Source organism: Camelus dromedarius, chromosome 3 (genome assembly GCF_036321535.1).
Source record: "Camelus dromedarius isolate mCamDro1 chromosome 3, mCamDro1.pat, whole genome shotgun sequence".
Taxonomy (NCBI): Eukaryota; Metazoa; Chordata; class Mammalia; order Artiodactyla; family Camelidae; genus Camelus; species Camelus dromedarius.
Genome location: NC_087438.1, coordinates 22,084,970 through 22,112,007, shown reverse-complemented (window position 1 = coordinate 22,112,007; position 27,038 = coordinate 22,084,970). Strand labels below are relative to the sequence as shown.

Genomic DNA, 27,038 nt, shown 5'->3' with positions numbered 1-27,038 from the left:
AGAGTTCAGGAGGCTTACTATGTTCTTGAAGCAATGTTTTCTCTGTTGTCTCTCCCCCATCTCAAAAGATAGTTAAATAATTTGATGGGATTGATAATTCAAGGCAATCTGAATTTTATTTATTTTTATTCCCCATGCATTAAATGTGACGTGCATATATCTTTTCTGTATGTGGTACGTGCTAAATAAATATTAGTTGGTGGGAAAAAAAATTATGGTTTACAGCCGTGAAAACAAAGTACAAACTCTAGGAGAGAACTGAGCATCACTGCTAATGCTACCTCCTTCAATGTTTGTTGAGATTTCAATGGTTTCATGGGAAACTACCTACTTCCTATCTGCAGGACCACCATTGTTAGCAAAGTTTACATGCTGTGTCAAGACGAAGATAGGGAGTAATGGTTGAGAAAGGATTATGAAAAATAGTAAGTTCAACTATCCTAGCATGCAGATTCCAGCATGGATTTTAACCAGTGGAAATCCAGAAGCACATCATGGTCCAGCAAATGAGAATGGTGGTGGGTGGCGATATTCCACCTGAGAACAGCACACGCAATTCCACCTGGGCTCCCTAGTGACTACCCACCTGCCTGTTAGCAGAAGCAATGAGCAGCTCTCCTTTGGTTGACGATAAAAATAAAGGAGACAGCTAATGAGTGACATTTTACATGCACAACCCTCTGGGCAAAGTTCTGGTTACCACAGCAAGCCCCATTCATGACAGCAGAGGCAAAGCACTTGACATATCAAATGGCCAGAGTTCTGCTTTCCTACAGGAAAGTAGCTATATTTGCCAGACCCCCTAATCAGCCACTATAATACTTTCTACAAATAAAAGCCCAACACACATTTGTGGGTCTTGGCTATTCTCACAATTACTATTTGCCTGAAAGAGTGGCTTTTTGTCTGATGTTTACTTATCGGGATGCTGATGTAATTCTCAAGATGGAACTTATTTTTAAAAGGAGGTCCAAGGGCAGGGAAGAAAACAAATCGTGGCTTTCTCCTTTTCCCCAGTCTGCAACATTGGCAGAAGTTCCTTTCAGCTCCACATCTGGCAAAAGGCTATCCTTTGGCCTCTTCCATCACTGGCCCAAAGCTGGTGACACAGAAATAGACCAGTCTTTTAGCAAGACCCAATGCAGAGGGTCTGCTATCAACCAATCTAAGAAAGGAGTCCACGCTCTCCTCCTAGGGTTCTATCAACTGGGAGGAGACAGGGGGGCAGGAAAAAAAGCAAACTACAGAAAACTGTTGGCATGTAAGGGAAACCAAGAGGAGAAAGACCTCTGGGCTTCTAATGAATGCAAACAAATCCCTCCGTTGCATTCTCCCCGCAGAGACGATCAGGGTGCAACCTGGCCATCTCTTGCCATTTCTGTAAGCCTTCAAGGAAGAGGGTTTAAACCATTAAGTCTTCAGATAGATCAGAAAATGTCTTGAGACTAAATGCCCAAGTGGAGAAAAAAAGAAATGAACTTCTTAACTTCTCAAGCTTAAGCCCCAGGGCCAACTTTTCAGGGAAACAGTACACTGAGAATCTGAGTAAGTATATTTCTCCCCTTTGTTGTAACAATCTGTGTCCTGGGGTCATGAGCAGAAGAATTAATTAGTAAACTCAGAGCCTTGTTGGGACCTTAGGGACCCTGGGCACTTCCTCCTTCTCAGAGACTCTATGGAATAACCATTAAGAACACAGGCTTGGGAGACAGAGATCTGGATTCAAATTCTTGCTCCAGCTCTTAATAGATGTGCAACCTCAGGCCAGCAACTTAAGCCATCTGAGCCTACTTCTCATCACTTGAAAGACAAGGATAACTGAGATCAGCGCCGGAAGGTGGTAAGTGCTCTATCTGGTCAACAGCTATTCACTGAGTTCCTGCTGTATACTAGGCACTGTTGTCAGCACTGGAGATACAGCAAACAAGACAAGGTCCCTGCTTTGACAGAGCTGGCATTCCAACAGGTGAGACAAACAATAAGCAAATGAATCACAACTTGATATCAAATGGATCAAGAGTACCATAATTGAACACCTGGGGTGACCATTTTAGATTATATGGTTGTGGATAAGATGGTCTATGAAGATTTGGAGGAAGAAGCTTCCAGGAACAGGTCAAGCCCTCCTCTGGGACACAGCTTGGTATGTTCCAGAAAAGACAGTGCGCCTGGGCACAGAGAGTGAGGCCAATGAGTGGGAACAGAGGAAATCACCCAAGAGGGGCCCGAAACATATTCAAATGGCAATGAGAAACCCCCAGGTTTAAGCTGCAGAGTGACAGGACTTGATTTGTGTTTTCAAAAGACACCTCTGGCTGCTCTGAGGAGAAAGAACTAGAGGTCAAGGGTACTTTGGGGAGACCCAGTTAGAGGACCAGTGCAGTAGGGGTCCGGGGACAAGTGTGGCAACTTCCACCAGGCGGCTGCCATGGAAGTGGGGAGAAGGAGGTGGACACTGCAGGAAGGGCCAACAGGACTTACAGGCTCACTGCTGAGGGTGAGGAAAAGAGAAGAATAAAGGGTGGTTTCTAGGTTTGAGGAATGAGTCTTGAGGGGGATGGTGGTGCTACTGAGATGGGAGGAGGAGGAGGAAAGAGCAAGCCTGCGGGAAAAATATCCAGGCTTCCATCTGGATGGTGCTGGGTCTCAGGAGCCCATTCTGCAGCCACGTGGAGATGTCAAGTTGGCAGCGGGGCAAACAAGTCTGGAACTCAGTGAGAACCAGAGACACAGACTGGGAGGCAGCATCACACTGATGGCAGATGAGGTCTCCCCAGGAGGGAGAATAGCTGGAGAAAAGGATCCAAGGTCAAGTCCTGGGGCAACATCATAAAACAATGAATATTAGTTGATGTTGGTACAATTTTCAGTAGACTGAAACAGGAGAGTGTTGGCCAGTAACTGTTATCAGCATCTTTGTATCCATCTCTCTACCCACCCATCCTGCCATCCATTCATACCACAGTCAGAGCACATTTACGAGAGGTAGCAGGGACTACAGATGGTCCCTGACTTACAAAGTTTCGACTTAATGGTTTGCCAACGTCACCATGGTACCAAAGTGATACACACTCAGTAGAAACTATCCTTCGAATCTTCTTTTTTCATTTTGAATTAGTTCTGCTTTATTAACTGTTTGTAAGGATCAGAACTTATAAGCAGCAATTTACTTAACAAGTCAAGTTGAGAACCTGCACTGAATTTTGGATTTTGATCTTTTCCTGGGCTAGCGATAGGCAGTTATGATGCATTGTCTTCAGAGGCTGGGCAGCAGCGGTGAGCTGCACGTCCCAGTCAGGTCCGCGATCATGGGGGTAAACAACCCTATGCTTACAACCACTCTGCACCCACACAATCACTCTGTTTTTCATTTTCAGTACAGTATTAAATATGTTATGTGAGATGTTAACACGTTTTAACAAAATAGGCTTTGTGTTGGATGATTCTGCCTGATGTAAGTGTTCTGAGCACATTTGAGGTAGGCTAGGCTAAGCTGTGAAGTTCGGTAGGTTGAGTGTATTAAATGCATTTTTGATTTAGGATATTTGCAATTTACGGTGAATATTATTATGATGGGTTTATTGTAATTGGTAACCACACTGCAAGTCGAGGAAAATCTGCAGTTCAAGGACACGAGCTCTGGAGCCAGGCTGCTGCACTTAAATCCCAGTCCCACACCCCCCTGTAACCTTGGAGAATTTGCTTAAACACCATGCATCCCCATCGCTCCATCTGCAAAAAGGTATACACTGGGTTAAACAGTGGCTTCGAAATAGATACGTTCACATCCTGGTACCTGTGAAAATGACCTTATTTGCGGATGTAATGAAATTAAGGATCTTGAGATGAGATCATCCTGAATTATCCGGGTGGCCCGAAATCCAATGACAATGTCCTTAGAACACACACACACGGAATAAAGACTTGCAGACATAAGAGAAGACACAAGCACACAGAAGAGACTGTGATGTGGAGACAGAGATGGGAGTGAAAATGCCACAGGAGTGGTGACAGTCACCAGGAGGCTGGAAGAGGCAAGGAAGGCTTCTTCCCAAGAGACTCCAGAGGGAACAAGGCCCCGCTGACACCCAGTTTCAGACTTCTGACCTCCAGAACCATGAGAGAATAAATTTTGTTCTAAGCCACCAAGTTTGTCATCATTTCTCACAGCAGCCATGCTGCTGGAAACAAACACAGGGGTCATAACAGCATGGACCTCACTGGAGGGTGATGAGAATTCAATGAGTTAATATGGGTGAAGTATCTAGAACAGTGCCTGCCAAATAGGGAGCATTGGACCAGTTTTCATTTTTATCCCCAGCCTGAACACTGCTGGGCCCTGAAGAGTTGGGGGAAATGGCTGGTCAGCTTCAGAGACCCGCAAGAGAAAGACAGTGCCCAGGGTGCTGAGCAGGTGAGGGACCGGAGGGTGGGACTGGTGCTCAGGTGCCATGTGTGATCCCAGGTACCAGACACTGCTGAGCGCTGCTCCCCAGGGTCAGCAGTAAAGAAGTCCATACGCCTCACATCTGCTCAGATTTTCAAAGACGAGTAGGCGGTCCAGCGAGGGGTTAATGCAGTCCTTTCTGGTACCTTCCTGTCCTCGCGCCATCCCACCGCCTGCTCTCTCATGAGAACCCATGCTGATGAGGACACTCGGAGCACATTTTCTGGGGACAGCTGTCTCTTCTTTTAGCCTAATGATGCTGGGAATAACGGTGACCAGGGCGGGGTAGGGGCGGAGAGTTGGCAGTGGAAAACTGTGGAGGAAAGCGATGCCACATGTGTACGCTGAGTGATTTTTGTAATAATATTTGCATGGCTGCTTTAGCCTTAGAAGGTGATTTTCTTCACCAAGAGACCCACAGAGCTCACTCCAGTTTTACCTAAATCTCTCTAAAATACACTGTGCCCAAAAGGGGGTGGGGGTGGGGGATGCAACTGAAACACAGCTTAAATCAGACATTCGATAAATGTCTATTGGCCAACACAGAAAGCCATCAAGTTTACTGACATCTTGCTTTATTAATATTGGCTCCATTCTCATCTTCATCCGTGGAAGAAATGTTCAAACATTAGAAGAGATTCTGCGATTATATTTGATCACATGCGTGCAAATATAAATAGTGTCTGAACCACTTCATATTCTTCAGGAGTGAGGGCATTGCTGGGGTTTCAGACTTGTTTACACCAACCCAAGAGAGCACGGCTAACAGAGAGAGGGGCTTGTGGAATACTGAAATTCCAACGCTATCCCAGGACGCACAAACAGGACAGGTAAGTTCACACTAGAAGCCATCTGCAGAGCGCTGGCCTCTAGTGAAAGGGACAAAAGAGCCAGTGTTCAGTCCATCTTCCCCGCCCAGGTACCCCAAGATCTCATTAGGAGCGATGGTAGCCAGACAGGGCCCTAGGGGAGCAAGTCTCCCAAGCTCTGCCTCCCCTCCCACGACCTTCCTCGAATGCCCGGAGGCCTCCCCCGTGAGGCAGCCTAGTCCCCGCCACCTTCTACTGAGAACATCATGATCCAAAATCACCCTCTCTCCCAGCCTCCTCCCAGCACAACTTGTATTCCCTCAGTGGGCAGGTCTCGGCTGGGATTCCACAGCACTGAGGTATGGTAGGAAACCCACTCTGCACTGCATCCGTGCATATTGATTTTTAGCAAAGCAGGATGATCACCCTTCAGAGGCCAGGACGACAGAGTGTGTGTGTGTGTGTGTGAACTCGGACGAGTCAGTGGAGGTAGCAGAGTCAGTCAAAGTCAAGCGCAGGCAAAGCCGAGTGCTGGTGGCAGGTGTTGAGAAAGAGGAGACCATGAGTGGCTCAGTCCAGATTCATTTCCACTCCTGCCAAAACCCTCAGAGGACTCAGTCTGGAACATCGTTTATTAAGGGCCACATACACCACGAAAGCCCCTCCTCGGAGGCTGTTCAAACACCACAGATCCATTCTGGAACGTGCTAAATTTACTTCAACCTGAAGGCAGGGGATTGGATTATGCTTCTTCAGGGATTTGCAAATCCTTCAGAGTATGTGAATTTTTTTTTTAAATCCTCCTGTGGATAGCTAGACATTTCAGGCTGCTTAAGGCAACAAAACTTCCCCTATCTCCTTGCTATTATTTCCTCTAAAGCTGTAAAATCAGTGTGGGCAAAATTAGTCCTCTTTGCTGTAAAGTTAGTTCCCCAAATCCTGCTTCTCCAAAACCCTTTCACGTGTCCTAGAGTGCTTGATGAGCCGCAGAAACACTTGAAAACGTAAAAACAAGTAATCCAAGAATAACCTAATCAGCCAGATGTTCAGTGCTCTCTGGTTTCATTAGACTGCTTCATAAAAAGAGTTAATTCTTAAGTTTTGATTTTCTGCAAGTTAATAGCCCAGTCGCTGTTCATGCAATGTAGGTAATGTAGGCACCCCAAAGCCAGCAGCTCTCAGAATGGGGGCTGTTTCCGGGCCCCTTTAAGAATGTGGGGTGGGGTAGGGGGGTAGACGCTATTGGCATCGGAGAGAGGCCACAACTGGGGGGCAGGCCTCCTCCAGGAGCTGAATAGACTTGAAAGACAAACGTCTTCTCCACACTCTTAGTGCCTTAACAAGCCATCTCTCGGCTGGGCTGCCTTATCAGACCACAAAGGGCCTCTTCAGCTATTGAGTTTTCAAACCGTAAATGCTCCCAGTGTTTTCTTGGACACACTTGTAAATAGAATGAATGCTGAGCTCTTTAGATCACAGGCAATTCAGATCTGAATCAGATGCTCTACCTGGTTTCCAATCCTGTCTGCCCGAAGCGCAGAAACCAGAGACGTGGATTCTCTCCCAAGTCCATCTTTTTTTTCAATATGGATGTTGTAAGAGCAAGGATTAAGTTTTTTAAAATGTCATAAAGGTATCTATCATTTTATATGTAACCTATGCATAAGATCAAAGGGCATCATATCTAGACCGAGACCACCCAGGTGGAAAAATAAATCAAGAATAATCAGAGAATGTATTTTTATACTTCTCTTTCCTTAAAAAACAATCCTGCACATTTTCCCCAAATATTTCATTTGTCACACAGCTACTAAGTCTTTACAAAATCAAGTTAAGCGCTGGTTTTCCTCCCCTCTTTATGAATAAATGAGAATATTTATCTAATCTTTCTAAGTATAAGGACAGATCCATTAATAAAACCAAGGAGGTACGCAGATTTTTTTCACGCATCCTCATCCACCTGCACCCTGCGCAGCTGCCACTGAGACAACAGTGCCCGGATCAAGCAACTGTAGACTGTGACTCCAGCTCCAACTGAACTGGAATGAGGTGAGCACTTTGCTTTCCTGGGCCTCAGCTTCCTGGAATGCAGGAGTTAGCAAGTCTGAACATCACCCCTTCCAAAAACCACTGAGGAGAGGGAAGACTATCCAGGGTCTCCCTGCTTTGAGACCTGGCAACTTGACCTTTGCAGAAGAGAGGGCCAGGATACATCTCCCATCCAAAGCTGAGAGAAAGCTGCAGTCGAGTCTACTGAAAAGTCCCGCCTTCTACATTCAACTGGGCTGTTACTGACTTTGGCAGGGGTTTATTCATGTCTTAGCACGCTGTCAGAGGAGCCACTATGTACCAGATGCTGTCACGGAGACACATACGTATCTCAGTACCTCTTTTTACTCCTCCTAAGAATAATCCTGTGAAGGAGCTATTCTACCAGTTTTGCACACAGGGAAACTGAGCGCCCAAATTTTGAATGATGTGGCCAGTGAGACGTTCTCTGCACTGAGAAGATTCCGGCCAAAGTCTCCAACCCCAATTCCACAATCCTTCCTTTCCCCCTTGGCTGCCCCAACCGGTGCCTGGAGCCAGGTTCACCCTCCCCCAGCAGGCAGCAGCCCTCCAGCCTGTCCCCTCAAGTTCCTAGTGCCCCGCGGTGCCCTCCTGCTTTCGGCAGGCAACCCTCCTGTTTACCAAGACCAAAACCGCCCTCCGCTGCCGGTTCTCTTCAGCACCTTGCCCCACCTCTGCTCCTCTCCTACCTTTCAAGGAAGCCAGACGCCCGCTTTCTTCTTTCCCTGCACCTGCTCTAGTTCATCTCTGGTCTCTTCCTTCCCAAATACTCCTTATCTTGTCTCTGTTCTCTCCCACTTCTCTTTTGTTTACTAAACATGCCTGGGAGGGGGAATTGGGGAAATCTGAATACACCTTCCCACAGTGCTACCACCTCTTCAAACTACTCTCCTACTATTTTTAACTGGCTGGCTTCTGGATCCGGTGTGTACGCCCCCTCCCACTGCCTGGGCAGTTGCTCTCGCCTTGGTCCCTGGCAACTTGGCTGCCATGACCACCCTTTACAGACAATGCTCTCTGCCTTTCCCATCCTCCTCCTCCTGGGATGCTGGCCCTTCTCAGACATTCCTGCCTGCACCTGTCCGCCCACCTTCCTCAGGGGCCTGCCTGCCTCGCAATCTACTTGGTAGTATGGATAAAGTTTGAGAGCACAAGAAAGAGGTTAAAAACTATCGCATCTACAAGCCTTCCCTGTTAAAGAGATTCCACCTCTCCTCAGGTTTGGTCCTGACCTTGTGGGGGCCTGTCTTCTTTGGGATGTTTCCCCTTGTGGGTGGTGCAGAAGGAGGGACGTGGGGCCACCTACCAGCAGGAACAGCCCCTCCCACCATAGTCTGTGTGACTTAGGCCCACGTGATCGAGGCCAGGGGAGAAAGCACAGCTCTGTGTGACCTCGTCCAGCCCACCAGCTCAGCAACTTCTGATTCAGGATTGGGACAACCCCTGACAGGACCATTAGCTGGTGCAAGGGAGTTGGGGGTGTCTGGAGTGTGGCCTCTGACTCCCTCCCTGTCTCACCTGAGGAAGTTGGGGAGTGATGGGTCAAGGCCTTATCTGGGCGTGAATAAGATAAGGTCCTAAAGAGACAGGCCCAGAGCAGCATGCTGAGTGTGTGCAAACGGGGCTCTGTAGGGCGACAGCCCAAGGGTAGGACTGCTTTACATCTCCCGGGAGAGAGAGGGGCAGAGAGTTCACGGATGAGGAGGCCTTGAGCTGGATCTTGAAGAATAAAGAACAGTTCATCAGGAGGACCCAGGCAGAAAGATATTCCAGGACCTCGCCCTTCCCAACACGACCCCAGAAAACCAGCACTGGAGAGGCTGAGACTAACACAGGTCGGGAGCACTACAGCTCGTGTGTGTGTGTGTGTGTGTGTGTGTGTGTGTGCGCGTGCGCGTGCGTGTGCGTGCATGCGTGTGTGTGTGTGTGTGTGTGTTAGGGGATATGACAGAAAAGAAGTCTGAAGAGGAGTAGAGGATTTGGAATTTATCCCACAGACCCTGGGAGCCACTGACAGGTTTTACAAGGAGAGACAGTCAGTAGACCCTGGTGACTGATTAGATGTGGAAGAAGTCAAGGAGCAATCTGAAAGGATTTTTCCAGGTTTCTGGTTCATTGAATGTTCAAATTCCAGACTCCCTGTTTCAGACAACTGTGTACTCATGCTCCGCACCTGCAGGTGACCTTTGATTGTCCCTCACTCTGAGTCTAAGCAGCGCCCAGACTTCAAGTCCATGTCTGATGAGCCTTTCCTTTCTTCCTAGGCTGTGGCCACCCACCAGCTCAGACCTCCATTACGTCCCTGCCACCCACCTTATTACCATAACCTCACCAGGCTCCCCACCTCCCATGTCTCCCCACTCCCAGTTCTTCCTGCAAGAGGTCAGACTAGTCATCTGAAAGCACACAGCCAACCACGACAATCCCCTGCTCAGCAACCCCTACCAGCAGCAGAACTACGTACCTCCAGGTCCTCGCTCAGCCTCTTCTTCCCTCAGACCCCTAAGAGTCACAAACCTACCTTAGCATCAACCTCAGAGCACGCATCTTTTCTCCAGCTTCTCTTCCAAGAAGCCTTTCAGACCCCCTCAATCAAAAGTGGCTTCTTTCTCCTCCATACTCCCAAAATGTTATATACCTGAAGAGGTACTGTATTCATTAAATCATCTCTTCAGCCAATAAATCTAGGGTGCGGATACATGCCATGTGGGCACTGGTTTGCATCGGACCTCCCAGTATATGTATCTCACTTCTCCTGATAGACTGGAACTCTGACAGCAAGGAGGGAGCCTCTCTCGCTTATGCACATCCCCAGGAACCCCTAAGCCCCTGTGCACAGCAAACTACAGGTACTCCAAAAATAGTTGAAATGAATAGAGAAATTATAAGTTTCCTTAAATAGTAAACTGCCTTAAGTGCATGCAAAATCAATTTCAATGATAGAGAGTTAAAGTAGAATTCAATATTTTTCCAGGAGTGTATTAGCTATGTCAAGGGAGGTGCATTTGTATACTTTACCTGGTTCTGATTCTTCTCCCAACACCTGCCATCCTCCTGCTCCCACATCTGCCCCCACCCCCCAACCACTGGTGGTTATTAGTGGAGCAGCGCTCCTTGGCTCATTCTAATAATGGAAGAAGGAACTGATGAAGCTAGAACTACCACCTACAGCCAGGGATATGTTCTGGGACATTCTATTCTGTCTCCACAAACAGCCGTCCCATAGCACATCTGCCAACCTGTTCCTACCTGGCCTCCACTCAGTAGTCACAGACCAGAAAAGCTGGCCAATAGCAGTACAAGGACCTTAGAGCTCAAGTTCAGAGCAGACTGAGTTGGGGAGGACCAGCAGCTCTGAAAGTCTAGGGCAGGGGGCCAGGGGCCATGGCTCTCAGTAAGAGCAGATCCAGAGTATTACTCTGCAGACACACTCGGCAGCTACCTCCACCATGATTTGTTAAGGCAAACACATCTACCAAAGCACCCTACCTCTGTGGGAGGCAAGAGGTGGAGCCAGCTGCAGGAGACAGAGGCAGCTCCTTCCCCCAACACTCCTCCACCTCCAGTCCCAGCTCTAGTCTGCAGCTCTGGAATGCCCTCGTGCCTGCCATTCCAGTCTCTGCGACCAGCCTGTGCCAGACCTTGTCCTCTTCACACTCCAGTGTCCCTTATCAAGGTCTCGCACGGATCAGGGCTGCCGAGGACAGGCTTCTGGCAAACTCCAGCCAGGGACCCTGGACCCTCCCCCTACTCAATTCAGCATTGCAGGAAGACAAGCAGCCCAAAGACCTAAAACGTCAATGCAAACCCTAGACAGCCAGGGAGGGAGAAACGAAGAAAAGGCCAGGTTTGGGGAGGAACTCGACTTCAGAGGGAGAGAAGGGAGAGCTAGATTTCCCCATCCTTACGTTCCCTATCTCCCTGGCAGACGCCAATAATCTCACCGAAGATGACCTGGCTCTGCGCGCCCTGCCCTCGCCCGGCGCGTCTCTTCCCCTGGCAGGAAGAGGGCAAGAGATGAGGAAGCGCGGGAGGATGGACCCCAAGGCGGTACCTGAGGCCAGAGCACCTGGGCACCTCCGCCCTGCAGGAGGGCATCAGGAGACGGTCCAGGGACGGGGATCGTGGGCGCGCGCCCGGGCAGGGGCTTCAGGCCCTGTCCTGAGTGTGCCCAGCCGTGCGTCTCGGGTTGTCCCGCTGTCCCTGGCCGATTCTGCCGGGCCCTCTTTCCGCGGCCGCGTCCTCCCCGCCCCCGGCCGGATGCAAGGGGAGTTTGCGCCGCCCAACGTGGGACCGGGGTTCGGCGCCCTGCTCACAGCCTTGCCGGGGCTGAGATTCCTGCACCCGGATTTGTCACTAAACTTTCCTGGGTGCACGCGGTTTCGGGGGTGCCAAACCTCCCCCCGAGGCCCCCACCCATCCGAAATCCCACGTCTTAGCCGCAGCGGGACCGTCGCTTCACCTGCAAGCGGCTTGGCGGAGGCTCCGGCTGCTCCTCGCGTCCGGACCCAGGCGCCGCCCGGCGGGTCCCCGTGCCGCTGCCGCCGCAGCTGCCACCGCCAGTGCCACCGCCGCGCCTGCCCGGAGCTGCAGCGCCGCGGTTCTCCCGCAGCCGCGGGAGGAGAAATCCCAAGCGCCCACGGCCCGGCGGGTCCCCGCAGCCGCCACCAACCGCGTCTCTCTGCCCGGGGCCGCACGGACTGGCGCCGGGAGTCCACTCCTCGCCCGGCTCTCCCAGCTGCGCGGCGCTGGGGATCCACCGAGCCTCCAGGATGGGCGGGGATTCCCTCCCTCTGGTAGATTCGAGGGGCGGGAACTCCCTTCCTGGAGTGACAGGAACGGGGGGCGGGGATTCCCCGCAGGAACGACAAGGTGGGCGGGGATTCCCCCGAGCAAGGCACACGGCGGGCAGAGAGTCCCTCCGGGCCAACCCGGAGTCCTGGGGCGCTGGCTTCAGAAACCTGGGGATCCTGGGAGGAAAGGATCCAGAGAGATGGCAGCTCAGAATTTCCAGATAGCGGGGCTTGGGGCGCCATCTAGGTGGAAGAGAGTGAGCTAGAGGATTGGAAGTTGCCTTTGCATAGCATTTTACAGAGCATGGAGAAAAATGTCAGTTGCCTTATAATACAAGAATGGGGCGGAGAGGCCAAAGGAGATGGGGGAGATGGGGGAGGAGGAAGCCACCCCAAGCCACCCTTGGCCTCTGGTCTTTGGGATACCAAAGTTAATTTGACACTGGTATGAGAATTTCGAGAATTTCGGGGAACCTCTTGGCACCTCAGAGCTGCTTAATCCTCTGGTTAAGCCCCTCAGAGAAATCCTCAAAGTCCCGTGGCCCCGGGGTGGTGCTTTTGGTCCTTGTGAGAACTAGCCAAGAGCTGCTCCTGCTGAGTGGACTGTGACAGCTAATGCCAGTCGCCCTTGGCCCTGTTCCAGGTCACTCGAGGAACAGAAGCCTCTGGCTTTTCAGATTCCTCATTCCCGAGGATTTTCAGGACGGCCTTCAAATATTTTGGTTTTTTTTTTTTTCTGTCATCCTTGTCATTCTGCCTACCACAGGGAGAGGACGATAAGAACATAATAGGGAGACTGCACAGCTCTGCAAATTAAGCTCCCTTAAGAGGAAAAAGCTGGTCTTTTCCAAGTGCTAGCAGATAAGAGTAAAAAACATATGAAAAATTACAAAACCTGGGATAATGAATAGTTGAATAATGCTTTTGACATTTTCTGCAGAGCAGTAATTGGAAATCTTTGCTTTGGGGGGATGGAGATGGGGTAGGGCAGGGCTCCACTGCAGCTTTGCCCAGCAAGGCAATAAGCTCTGGTCTCTTGGAAGAGCAGACAGACATAAATCACCTGCACAGATTCAGCAGAGCTGTCCCACAGCATCAGAGGCTAGGGTGGTGGTTCCAAGGCATTCAAGATATTTTCGCAGGGGTGGGGAAGTACTTGAATTCAGCTGTTCTTCAGCTTTTTAATTACCAGATCACTGAGATCAATGTCTGCACACATCCAAACTTCATGTATTACAAGCTATACAAACTTAGGCACCCAGAGTTTCTCTTCCTATCTGTAAAGAGGAAAAAACACCTTTCAGGCAGGAGTGTTGCTAGGATTGGCAGTAACAGAACTACTAGCACAGCACTTAGGAGGTGCTCGACGAAATGGCAGCTACTACCTAGAAACGTAGCACTGGAACACCACAAAAATCCTTCTCGAATCAAACAGGACTGGTGATTCACAGTTCCAGTCCCATATTCCACCATTCCCTTCCAATCACACAAGCCATGACGAGGCAATGCATGTCTCCTCTGCCCCTGTACCCAGCACCCACCTCCTTTAGCACCCACTGAAAATTTGCTGAGTAAATGAATATGGAAATAAATTTATGATTCAAACCATAAGCACTGCTGTTTCTTACTCAACCCATTCCCACCCCTTTCTTCCAGCCATGCACTCCTCACCTGTGAATTTTGTTTCCTCTGCCAAAGTGACATGCCCATCCTCCTGTGTCTGCTGAAATCCCAAATGGTCAAGTGTCACCTCTTCAGGGCAGGATTCTCTGATCACTGGCACCAACATCAGGATATCTCTCCTCCATTAATCATTGAAATGGGAGCACTTTCTGCAAGTTGCTAATATAAACTTTGTCAGGTTGCATTAAATTGTGGAAATCACACCTCTCACACATTTCCAGCTTGTGAGTTCCTGGAGGTAGAGAACGTAGATCTTATTATTTGTGTTCCCAACACCTAGCACGGCATAGTGTCCGACTCAATAGATATTTGATGAATTAAAATGAGTTGTTATATATATAGATATACATGATAAGATATGCATATTATACGTAGGCACAAATAGTACATATGCATATGTAATATTTTATCATCTCTTGCCTTCCGATGTGGCTCTGCTGACCAACTTAAAATACATACTTCTAGTTTCAATCACTTTTCACCTGATATTTTCCAGATAGTTTTTGGCAAGTTCTTGTTCGCTTATAATAGCTCACCTCTCAAGGGGTCAATCAAATGGATGGAAATTTTGTTTTGCCCTTGCAGCCTTGCCAATTTGGAAAGCTCACAGCTGAGGGCATTTATTTTTCAGTGTTTGAAGATCAAAATGTAAATTCTTTCTGCCCCCTTGTTAAATATTTAGTCACAGATTAGTACTTCTACCCAAGGTGCCATTTTAACGTATTGCTCATTACATACATGATATAGAGGAGGAGGTGGGATGTAGAAAATCTAAGGTTGAGTTAGGGACAAAGATTAAAATAATGAACCAAGGGAAAAAATGTATTGTCCTGAGCTACAGTTATAACAGAGATGTAAAAGAATGCAACATTCTTTAGGTGAGTCCAGGTAGATTCTTATGGATGGCAGTGGCACTTTGTTTACCTCTGAGCATTCTCCCCTCTATGAAGAAGAATCTACCCCCACCAGACAGCTAGAATGAAATTGGAAGTTTCATCACCAACTCAGATGAAATCTTGAACATTGCTTTCCATCTTTCCTCCTCAGCTGTTCTTCCAAGTACGTATTCCAGTGGGAAAGAGGAGGAGACTTCGTCAACAACTGGCTCAATTCCCTTTTCCCTCCCAGCCTCTGTGGGTTCATTTTATCTCCATAACAGATTCTAGCTTCCTGTTTACCTAGCTAATTGTCGTCCTTTCTTCTGCAAATTCCTGGCCACTAAATCTTCCATTCATGAACTCAGTTGGAATGAGCCGTCCCTTGGCCAAGGAAGGGCTTAAATATAAAGAACAATGATAGCAAAATATTAACTCAGTGGATCCTAACCTGGAATGTATTTAACAGGAGATTCGAAAATTCAGATACCCTGGCCTCACGCCCTGAGACGATGCATGCTGAGTCTGTAGTGGGGCTCTGCATTTTTAACCAGCACCCCAGAGATGGTGACTAAGGTAGCCCCCAGAGCCTACTTGTAGAAACACGGAAATAGAGTGACTGTAACAATGCAAGGAAGCCCAAGTTAGATCACATTCTAGTATTTGCTCATAGTGGTGACAGATTTTATTTTAAACTTTGATGAAAAGTTTGTCATATTTGTTCTGTCTCAGGCCAAATCTTTTCTTAGCCAATACACTACATTTGATGTATCTTGTTTTAAAATACTTGCTTAGGGGAAATATTTAAGTACCTTTTATCCTATGTATATTGAAAATGAGGAGTTTCACTGCATCCATGAGGATGACATTGGAATTTATGCACGTGTATTTTGCTGTTTTCAGTGTTGTAACAGTAATACTGCACATACAGAATTTATGATTTTCTCCTGGGGGGCTCTGTCATCATGAATATACTGTCTCTCTTCTATTTATTTAGGTGGCTAAACGAGTTTATGTCTTTGATTCAGCCTTCCATTTATACTGTGTAAGTAAGCATTGGTTGCCAGGGTAATTTTTTAATACAATTTTTGGCAGGAAAAAAAAAGAATTTATATACCAGCAAGTATAGACCAGGTAATCTTATTACTTTCACAATTTATACAGATAATTCAATAATTCTGATCAGTGCTGAATTACCCAATGTGCTTAGGGCAGCAGCAAGACCAGGCGACTAAAAGAAGGAGAGAAAGAGCGTATGGTTCAGCTTTGATGAATATAACCAGTACTTTGCAATCAGCATATCAAAAGAGAAGCTATTTTAGTTCCACATACACATAGGTTTTGTTTCCTAATTGGCCAATGTCTTTATTTTGATCCACACAAGAGAGAGGACTTGGGGTTCTTCTGGGGGTGTAGGGTGTTTATCACATTGGCACAGTTGTAAAAGATATTCCCACTCCCCCCACCCGAGAGGTTGGGAGCTTGTGTCCCCCATTCCCTGTTCCCACCTTGTTGCAATTCAGCCAGATCACTGTGTATCTAAATTTGTAGGCTATTTATGTAAGCTATTCCCTCATTTTGTGCACAACACATTCTCATTCCGAACTCCTATCTCCCCTGCTGATTATTCCCCTTGTTCTATTCTGCTCTACTTACTTATGAAAAGGCATCATTCTGAGTCAATCACATGCTATTTTTACTCCTTCCTCAGGTACTTCTACTTCCAAAGATCTTCATTCAATAATCACCAAAAAGCAATTATAAACATATTGCTAGTCTAGCTCATCTGTTTTCTTGTTTTGTTTTTTTAAATTTTATGTCTTTATGCCTCATTGTCTCATTTGCCAATCTTAGCACCTGTCTTTACTGGTACAGTTAAAATGGACACAGAAATAAAAGGCAGGTAATGATACCCAACCTGAAAAAGCAACAGAGAGCCAGCGCTGTGTTCTGTGGCCAATCACAGTAACCCAGTAAGGTGAGGAGTAACCTCTGGCATCCTTCTCTAAAATGGGGATAAACACAGCTGCCTCTAAAGGTCTCATTAGGATTTTGAGTCCCCAGTGACATCATAGAAGTGAAAATGCTTTGAAAAAATTTAAAGGTCTCTTCAAATAAGAGAAGGTGAGAGCAATAGCTCTTTGAATGGTTATTTCAGTTTGTCGTCAATTATACATGAATAAGATGCTTTGCCTTTCATCTCAGTGTACATCAGGAATCACCAAGAGTGGTTGATAAGGCTATCAATAAATCATTATTAATGACTGATTTGCATGATGTATGAATTAGTGGACCAAACATAAGAAATGCATTCTGCATCTGTGTTGTGTTCAAGAACGATGAACCAGTCAGTGAAGTTGGTAAAAAGTAGAACCTCTGAAGATAGGATACAGTGAACTTGAAAAAGCCAGATCTGATGAAAACACAGTCACTGTCTGTTGGGAAATATGTAAAAGCATCTCAATTTTGTTTGGTTTTAGTGAACACTGAGTGTCTTTCTAATTACCCTTCTGGGTGGGTTCCTTGCAGGAATGCTTCTTGAAAAGGGCCTGGGAATCATACTCTTGGTTGGTCTCTATTTAAGTCATGGAATCCTCATTTCTGGCTAATAGAATATTGTTTAAAATAACATTTAAATGACCATCGTTCTCAATTTGTTAAGTTTTTTCATGAATCCAGGGAGGAAGTGAACCATCTTTTCCGCTTCACTGTGTACTTGTCAACAAAGCAAATAACCTCAATTGCTTTTAAATAATTTGCTTTTGTAACGTAGACAATCAACCATCTGGAAATAAAGAGAGACAAAAACAAAAGGAATGAAGGCCAACACAAGATGACAAGATCTCAGAATGCTAGAGCCCAAAGGAGCTCTAGTGACTTCTGTGACTCGCCTAGAAGTGCTTCTGGTGGGGAGGCAGTGTGCTGTGGAAAGGCAGTGGAGAAAGATCTTGTAGGCTCAGGGGGCTATCTTTTTGCCCATCATTTTGGCAATGCTAATTCGACCTATTGCATAATATATAATGCCTGGTTTTTACAATCAGGATGCTGTGTCACAGGACTATGGGTTCTGAGGATAGAAGACTGACTTCAGGGACTTCAGCATCCATGTTTCCTTATCATTGAAGGGTGCACACATATCTCCATCTCATGCCAGAGTAGAGGAAATGTTCTCCAATGAAGGCAGCAGACCTTATAAATTAATTCCTTATGATAAATTCCAAATGCTCCTTAAAGAATGATGTTTTTCTTATTAAAGTCTTTTGAGGCATGTACCATCAGTCAGAATGTCATGGGGCTTATCAATATTGTATCTCCAGCATGAATCTGCAAGAAAGTGCTTTTAGAGATCAAAAAATTTCACAGAAAAGGCAGTAATGCAGAGCGTCACATAGCCGAGTTTCCCAAAGTTTGCTTCTTTGTGCATGCATATTTTTTTCCTAACAAGTGCTCACAATTTATTACGAAACTAAATTTTTTCCCTAGAATTGCTAATTGCAAAGCTTTATCTAAAATCAAAGTGAATGGCTTCAGAGATGGCATTTCGTATTAGAGTTTCCTGAAGGCTGGAACCAGGGTGAGGGAAGAGAGGTGCCTGGGGTACAAGATGTAAGGAAATACTTACTCCCTGGACTTTGCACACATGCCCCAGGTTGTGCCTGACCCCGAGAGTGAAGACCTCCTTAATAGTTGTTCTCCGACAGAACCCATAGAATGCAGAAGACATCAAAAGTTTGGACACTGATTCAGCCAGAAAAAGTGTAGCAATAGTGATTAATGGCATGAGCACTGAAGACTAGTTAATCTTTGCTAATGGCCACAGGGTGACCTTGAACAAGCTGAGCCCAGACACCACACCCCATGATGCAATGCTGCTCTCCCTGCCTTGCCCTTCTCTTTGCGGGTGACCACGTACACACTGCCAAGCATGACTGTCAGCACTTCACAGACAATTAGTGGAGGCAGGCCAGGCACTACCATATCCACTTTCTATTTTCTACATCTCTGCTGAATTCTGGTAGGTTGTGTGCTCTGCCACCTGCCAGAGACCTTGGAGACATCAATCACAGTGCCTCCTTCACTTTTTCATTAGTCCATGCCCACTGAAAGCTGTCTTTGGTTATCATCTGTTTGCCACACTCTAAACCCCATGATGTTCTGCGCAGCTGCAATGCAGTTTTCTTCTTCCACACTGCCTGCCAACATGCCACCGACCAGCACCCCGCCTCTCTCAACAAGTGTCCCCGGTTCCTCAACACTGCCCCATTTCTTCTCCAGACCTTCCTTCCAGCTCCAGACCTTCACCTTTGCGGAAGACACACCTTCCCCGGCAGCTCTCTCTAGCAGTCTGTTTATTTGGTCACAACAAACATTACCTATTACTCAAGGTCAGAAGCTGTGTGAGGGACCCCCATGCTTTCATTCTACTGTTTAGCAATTCCATCACCCTCTTATCTAAACTGGTTTGTCCTTTGGTTGTATCTACCTGGAAAGCTCCAGTCCAAGATGAAAACTGGCCTTTCCCTGAGCCTATACCTGTCAGTTGAATCACCGATGGAAAAAAACCGTCCCTGGGAAGATGGTGAATTCGTGATTGCCCATTTCAATTGGCTCTAAACAGTGTCCAGTTACCATTTCTCTAGCCAATCCACACTCCCATCTACACAATAAGTGTTTCAGACCTTCTTGCTATGTTCAAATTTTTTATTCCTCTTGTCTCATCCTTGTACTACCCTCTTTTTATTTGAAAGTGACTTTGCTTTCTAATTCTTAGACAAAAGTTATGAGACAGGAGCTCCTTTAACTTCCTACCTCCAGATTAACGGATCTTTCTGAAAATCAGCACCCATCTTCCTCTTCCTTTCTGGAATTAGCATCTCTCCACTTGACTATCCCATAGTTGCCTCAAATTATGTAAGTCCAAAGTGAATTTATGTTCTTTTCCCCCAAATTTCTTCTGCATTGTTTGGCTGTCCCAGTAAATAGAGGTCTAGGATTAGAGCTTGTCCATTGTCCAAATTGAAAGCCTCTAGAAAGTACACTCTATCAACCTTTCTCAAGTACCTGTAGGCTCTACCACTCTGGTCCAAGCTCCCTTCATCTTTTGTCTACACCAGGGGTTGGCAAATAAGTTTTACTGGGACACAGCCACGCTCACTCATTTATGGATTGTCTGGGGCTGCTTGTACTACAAGGGCAGAGTTGAGTAGCCGCCACAGAAACCATATGGCCCACGAAGTGGAAGATGTTTACTTTCTGGTCCTTTACAGAGAAAGTTGGTCCATCTGACCCTTGATCTACACTACTGTGAGAACCTCCTGAATGCACCCAGCACCGAGCGTGGCACTCCGTTCTCAGGCTCATGCTCCACAGGAAATCTGGTCATCTTTCTAAAACCTTATATCACCGTGCTTAGAACACTTCAGAATGTGAAGACCATGCTTGGGATAACATTCAGTGTTCCTATTTGGCCCCTTATGATCGGCCCCTGTCCACATCCCACTCTCACCTTGCACCACTCTACCCCGTGCTCACTGGAACCAGCAGTGCCAGCCACTTTTTGGCTCCTCAAAAAAGTGGAGAATTCAGAAAATTTTGTTTCCTTTGCCCTGGAAGCTCTTTTTCTACCTCAATTTACCCCTCATCCAATTCCTACCTATTCTTTATGACTCTGCTTAGATCTCTCCTCCTCCAGGAAGCCTTCCCTTTCCCCTCAGATTGGTTTAGGTGCCCTGTTTCATGGTCCTATGTACTTTTATTTTAAAGCATTTATCTCAACTGTTCTTAATTCTTTGTGAAATTGCTTGTTTAATGTTTGCTTTTTTACATAGACTGGAAGCGTCATGCTAGAAAATATTTGTCTATATTGTTCAGAAATGTAATCTTCAGTTCCTGGCACTGTGCCTGGCACAAGAAAGGTACTCAGAAAGTATCTATTGAATAAATGAATGAATAGCAATAGCATAATAAGGTTGCATTGATGATACTGGGAGGTAATACACACATACCATTCAGTTAATTGCCTGGCACTGGCCAAAGTTAGATACCATTTATATTTTAATATTATTATGTTCTGACTTTGAGTTGCTTCAGGACTTCTTGATTTGGCCAAAAAAAAAAAAAAAAAGTGCCCAAAAAGCATTTTGTTCTTGTAACATGTAGCATGAATTATTCTTCCTTCAATTGACTTCTTCTGTTTGATTGTCTACAACAAGCATATCTGACTTTTCATAATGTGAGACCTCAAAAAAACCCCAATGTATCCAATCTTGAAAGCCCCAAATTATACTAATGTGTGTTTCCTAGACTGGACAGTTCCTGCCTGCCCTCCAGATCTACTCCCACTATTCTCCACCGTCCTCAATGCTTCAGGAGGCTGAACTCCTGTTGTGCTCCTTGCCTTCTGCCTTCTGGTTGGGTTTGACCAATGGGTACCACCATCCAGACACTGGAGGCAGGCCAGCAAGGAGGAGACATTAGTCCCTTTGACCATTCCTTTGGGCTGTGGGCTGACGGTGACTCTGTTTCTCTATCTCAAGTCGTAGCTCCTTTCAGGGGCCATCTCTAATTCATCACTCCAATCACCAGGCTCTCTGTCTCTGTAGGTGTGCCTTCCTCTGGATTATTCTGTCCCGGGATATTACAGCTCCTAGCTGTTGCTGGCCTTGGCAGACTTCATTATCCCTTTTGGATTCCCTTAACTTGTCCACACCTTTGTCAATTAAAATCCCAGTTATTCCGGTTTGAGTGTGCCACCTGTTTTCCGATAGGACTCATATGATTCCATTGCCTAAATAAATATAATGAAAACATGTCAAGAGGTTCTTCTGTACCTCTCTAGATCTCTCAGCTCCCTCTAAGTAAGTCTGCAGGCATGGTTGGTATGAGCTTAGGTGCTGGTACCCTCATTTCTCAGAAAGACAAAAGGAGTTTGGAAGTATGGATACATTCCTTTCAAAGTAAGGAAAGTATCCACAATTCCAGAGCTTGGTGGTGGCAGAGTTAAAGCCACAGATCAATTCTGAATCTTACACAGCAAATTCGGAGCTATATCTTAGTTACTCCCCTCCCAGAGGACCTCCTGCCAGAATCTGGACAGCTAGGATCCCAGATAAATCATTCTTGGTGACAAAGCTCTCTGCAGTGAGTCTAATCCAGGTGAATGCTGAAGTTGGTGGGTGTGTGCAGCTGGCTCTGTGCCCCAATTTGGAGCCAGTCTGGGAAGCATTCCCAGATGGCTCCTGGGTGCCATGACTTTTTCTGGCTGCATTCCTGGGGGAGGTGGGAAAACACACTTAGGTCTCCTAGCGGCAAACCCAAGCAAAGAGCACACTGTCACATCTTTAGCTAATGATAGCACACAAAATATAGAAAGCCAGAGAACTAGAGAGAGACACATTTACCCAGCTGAACTAATTCACTCTTTCGAGATGAGGGACAGCCAGTAGGGAAGATTTTCTATCCTCTTTGTGAATAATTGTCTTTCTTAAAAATAACTGCCCCTGGTTTTGAGCAAATTACAATCTTTCATTCTATCCCCTCAATTTCTTCCTCTGGAAAATGGAGTTCTGCCCATTTGTAAAAAGGGGAGCAATAACCCATTAAGGTGAGCAAAATTCTCCATAGGCCTTAATTTTAAAACCTCAAATACAAAACTGCTATTGATTTTTCTCCTTTTTTGGGCAGGAGGCACTATGAGTCATAGCTGAGAGAATAGACTCTGGAGCCAGAGTACCTGGGTTAGAATCTCAGTTCTCACCACTAACTAGCTGTGTGACCTTGAGAAAGTAACTTAAGCTCTCTGTCCCTCTGTTTCCTTATCTGTAAAGTAGGGATAATGACAGTATCTACCTCATAGGGTTGACATGAAGATTAAATGAGTTATTATAAGGAAAGACTTTGAAAGATGCTTAGTATGCGGTTAAGATTACTTATATACGTTGGTTGAGTAAAATGATTTCAGTAATTAGCCATGTATCTTTACAGAGGCATATATGGAATACTGATCATCCCATGATTTCTCATTATATTTTTGCCTGTGGCCCAAATAACTTCTAGGGTGAAATAACAGATGCGGAGAAGCTTTGCTAGCCCTGCCAGTCATTAGATCAAGGGGATTTGGCTTATGTCTTAACTACCATCAGGAAGAGAATATACCTGCAAGGCTAATAATTGGAAAAGCATATTTTGGTACACAGACTCCGCCTGGCAAGCTCATCAGTTAGGCCCTAAGAATAAGGAGGAGCACCAGGTGGCCTGACCGGCAGGACTGATCCAGAATGACGAGATGCCTGTTAAGCAGACCATCCATCACTGATAACTGAAGGCCTGGTATGAGTCCCCATCCATCATCCACCAAAACCTCTTCATTTGGGCATCCCTCCCACAAGGCAAACATATCTCAGAGGCTGCATTAGTGTGCGTTCTTCCCTCTCCTCTCATCTTCTTCAATGTCCTACTGGAAATCAGTGACCAGCCCAATTTTCCATAAGCAAGCTTTGGTTTCCTCTACTGGCTCTCACCTAAAACACAAGCCCTCCTGGCCCAAGGAGAGCTCAGTGTCTCCAGCAGCTCTCCAGGTCTGCCTCTTCTTAGGAGCTCCTGATTGACTGATGCTCTCTCTTTTTATTTTTTTAATTGAAGTATAGTTGATTTACAATGCTGTGTTAGTTTCTGGTGTACAGCATAGTGATTCAGTCATATACACATGTATATTCTTTTTCATCATAGATTGTTACAAGATACTGAATATAGCTCCCTGTGATATACTCTAGGACCTTGTTGTTTATTTTATATATAGTAGACAGTATCTGCTAATCCCAGACTCCGAATTGACCACCCCCCTTCCCTTTTGATAACCGTAAGTTTGTAGTCTATGTCTGTGAATATGTTTCTATTTTGTAAATAAGTTCATTTGTCTCATTTTTTTTAAGATTCCACATATAATCATGTGATATTTGTATTTCTCCATCTGACTTACTTCACTTAGTGTGATAATCTCTAGGTCCAACCATGTTGCTGCAAATGGCATTATTTTATTCTTCTTTATGCTGAGTAGCATTCCATTGTGCATATATGCCATATCTTCTTTATACAATCATCTGTCAATGGACATTTAGGTTGCTTCCATGTCTTGGCTATAGTAAATAGTGCCGCTATGAACATTGAGGTGCATGTATCTTTTCAAATTGGAGTTTTTTCCAGATATATGCCAGGAGTGGGATTGCTGGATCCTATGGTAACTCTATTTTTAGTTTTTAAAGGCATCTCCATACTGTTTTCTATAGTGGCTGCACCAAATTACATTCTCACCAGCAGTATAGGAGGGCTCCCTTTTCTCCATATCCTCTCCAGTGTTTATTGTTTGTGGACTTTTTAATGATGGCTGATTGACTGATGTTCTTAATAAAAACATTTCATTTCCCTTAAGAAGTCAAGCGTTCACAAGAGTGACCGTCCTCTCAAAACTCAGTAATAATGGTCAATTTTTATTGACTTCTTCCTGTATGCTGGGCACTATGTTGAACACATCATATAACACTCTCATTTAATTCTCACCATCATCCTAGGAAATAGGCATGAGAATTCATTACCTGAGTGCCTAGGGCAGTGTCATCCTATAAAAATGAGCCACAAATGTGACCACATATGTCACTCTGAGTTTTCTAGTAGCCACATTATAAAAAGTAAAAAGAAACAAGGGAAGCTAATTTTAACAAAATGTTTTGTTTAACCCAAGATATCTTTTTTAAACATTTTTTATTGATTTATAATCATTTTACAATGTTGTGTCAAATTCCAGTGTAGAGCACAATTTTTCAGTTATACATGAACATATATATATATATATTTCATTGTCACATGTTTTTCTCTGTGAGCTACCACAAGATCTTGTATATATTTCCCTGTGCTATACAGTATAATCTTGTTTATCTATTCTACAATTTTGAAATCCCAGTCTCTCTTTTCCCACCCCCCACCACCTTGGCAACCACAAGTTTGTATTCTATGTCTATGAGTCTGTTTCTGTTTTGTATTTATGCTTTGTTTGCTTGTTTTTTTTTTTTTTTTTTTTAGATTCCACATATGAGCGATCTCATATGGCATTTTTCTTTCTCTTTCTGGCTTACTTCACTTAGAATGACATTCTCCAGGAACATCCATGTTGCTGCAAATGGCATTATGTTGTCGGTTTTTATGGCTGAGTAGTATTACATTGTATAAATATACCACATCTTCTTTATCCAGTCATCTGTTGATGCACATTTAGGCTGTTTCCATGTCTTGGCTATTGTAAATAATGCTGCTATGAATATTGAGGTGCAGGTGTCATCCTGAAGTAGGATTCCTTCTGAATATATGCCCAGGAGTGGGATTCCTGGGTCATATGGTAAGTCTATTCCTAGTCTTTTGAGGAATCTCCATACTGTTTTCCACAGTGGCTGCACCAAACTGCATTCCCACCAGCAGTGAAGGAGGGTTCCCTTTTCTCCACAGCCTCTCCAGCATTTGTCATTTGTGGATTTTTGAATGATGGCCATTCTGACTGGTGTGAGGTGACACCTCATTGTAGTTTTGATTTGCATTTCTCTGATAATTAGTGATATTGAGCATTTTTCATGTGTCTATTGATCATTTGTATGTCTTCCTTGGAGAATTGCTTGTTTAGGTCTTCTGCCCATTTTTGGATTGGGTTGTTTATTTTTTTCTTATTGAGTCGTATAAGCTGCTTATATATTCAGGAGATCAAGCCTTTGTCTAACCCAATATATCTTAAAATTGGCATTTTAACAGTATAAAAGTTACTAATGAGATGTTTTACATTCTTTTATTTTGTGCTAAGTCTTCAAAATCCAAATTCCAACTAATAAATGTAGAAGGAATGAGGGAACTAGGAAAATCATCATTTGTCAAACACCGTAGTAATAACTGTTGCATGCAAGACCTATCCATGAATGCTAAAATTAGAAACTTGGAGGAAAAATTGGACTTGTCCATAGTCTGAAAATCTCTCACTCAAGATCTTGGTTAATTTCAAAGGGAGAGACAGTGACTTTACAGGCACCATCTTAACAAAGTGAGCAGAATGAACATCACCAGTAAGAGGACACGTCAATATTATGTAGCCCCAGGTAGGAAGCACGGAGAAGGATACATCACTTCTGAGATCTCACCAATAACCTACAACCTCAGTAGAATCATGAGAAAACACCAGAAACACCCCCAAACAGTTGTATAAAACAACTGGCCAGTACTTTTCAAAAATGTCCAGGTCATGAAAGACTGATGAAGCCTAACAGATTGGGGGGCACCGAGGAGACATAACAACCACAAGCAATGGTGGATCCTGGACTGGATGCTGAAGCAGAAAAAGAATGCAGATGGGAAAACTGGTGCAGTTTGAATAAGGTCTTTAGTTTAGTTAAAAGTCATGTACCAGCATTGATTTTCTGGTTTTGATCATTTACCCTAGTTCAGTAAGTTGCTAACATTAGGGGGAATCTGGGTAAAGGGTATACAGGAACTCTGTACTGCTTTCCCAATTTTTCTGGCAGCCTAAAACTATTTCAAAATAAAAAATGAAAGGACACAGTGCAATACAAGTAAAAATGCCAATTGATTACAAAGTACCTTTGCAATTGTTTCAAAAAGTGCAGGAGCCTATGAAGCTGATAAAAATGTTGAAGTATTATCGCTGAAAACACATGAAAAACCAATGACAAACTAGGTAAAACAGTTAACATTTGCAGAAGAAAAATCAACCAGGATGGTAATGGTAATAGGATGTGGGTTTCAAAAAACAATAATTTAAATGTTAAGGAATTATGAGGGATCCTTGGAAAAATGAGCGAAACTTTAATAGTTTGCCAAAAAATTTCTGCTATAAAATCACATGTTAAGTAAAGGCTGTTGTGTCATGCCACATATCATTTTAGTTTAAAAAAATCTGCCAAAAAAATCTACATGAAATGTATTTGTGTTCATTCCAAGAATGAACACATAGTTGCAACTATAATCTGTTGGATAAGATAAAATTTTATTTTCATGATTTGTAGCTTCATTTTTTATATTAAAAAGAGGTCTCACTTAAAATTTTAATCCACCTTAAGTGGCTTGACTTTGATCGATTCCAGCCTCAACTGTCATTGGATTATGTACACTTCCCATCAGTTAGTGGGAGATCCAGGACTTGAACCCAAGTAATCAGCCCCTCTGGTCCATGCTTCCTGCTCCGTGCTCCAGTCTCATGCAGTGAGCATGTGCACTCTGCACTGTGCCTGTGTCCAAAGAGGAGGGCTCCGCTTTGTTTCCATCACGTGATCAAATCTCCTCTAAGTCATCCAAAACAAGTTTTGTGCCCTTT

At 45.0% G+C, this 27,038-nt stretch overlaps 1 protein-coding gene and 1 long non-coding RNA gene across 2 annotated transcripts in view; both read right to left on the bottom strand.

The window, feature by feature from the left end:
* The window catches only part of PDZD2 (PDZ domain containing 2), a 339,218-nt gene extending 327,114 nt beyond the window's left edge, over positions 1-12,104 (bottom strand). The window contains exon 1 of the mRNA XM_031443609.2: positions 11,789-12,104. The gene's annotated coding sequence lies outside the window, so the exon portion shown is untranslated. The remainder of the gene's footprint in view (positions 1-11,788) is intronic.
* Positions 12,105-13,225: 1,121 nt separating this feature from the next.
* The window catches only part of LOC116150199 (uncharacterized), a 40,760-nt gene continuing 26,947 nt past the window's right edge, over positions 13,226-27,038 (bottom strand). Inside the window, exons 2-3 of the long non-coding RNA XR_010378066.1 lie at positions 13,791-14,034; positions 13,226-13,396 (exon numbers count right to left, since the gene is read on the bottom strand). This is a non-coding gene — a long non-coding RNA (uncharacterized LOC116150199). The remainder of the gene's footprint in view (positions 13,397-13,790; positions 14,035-27,038) is intronic.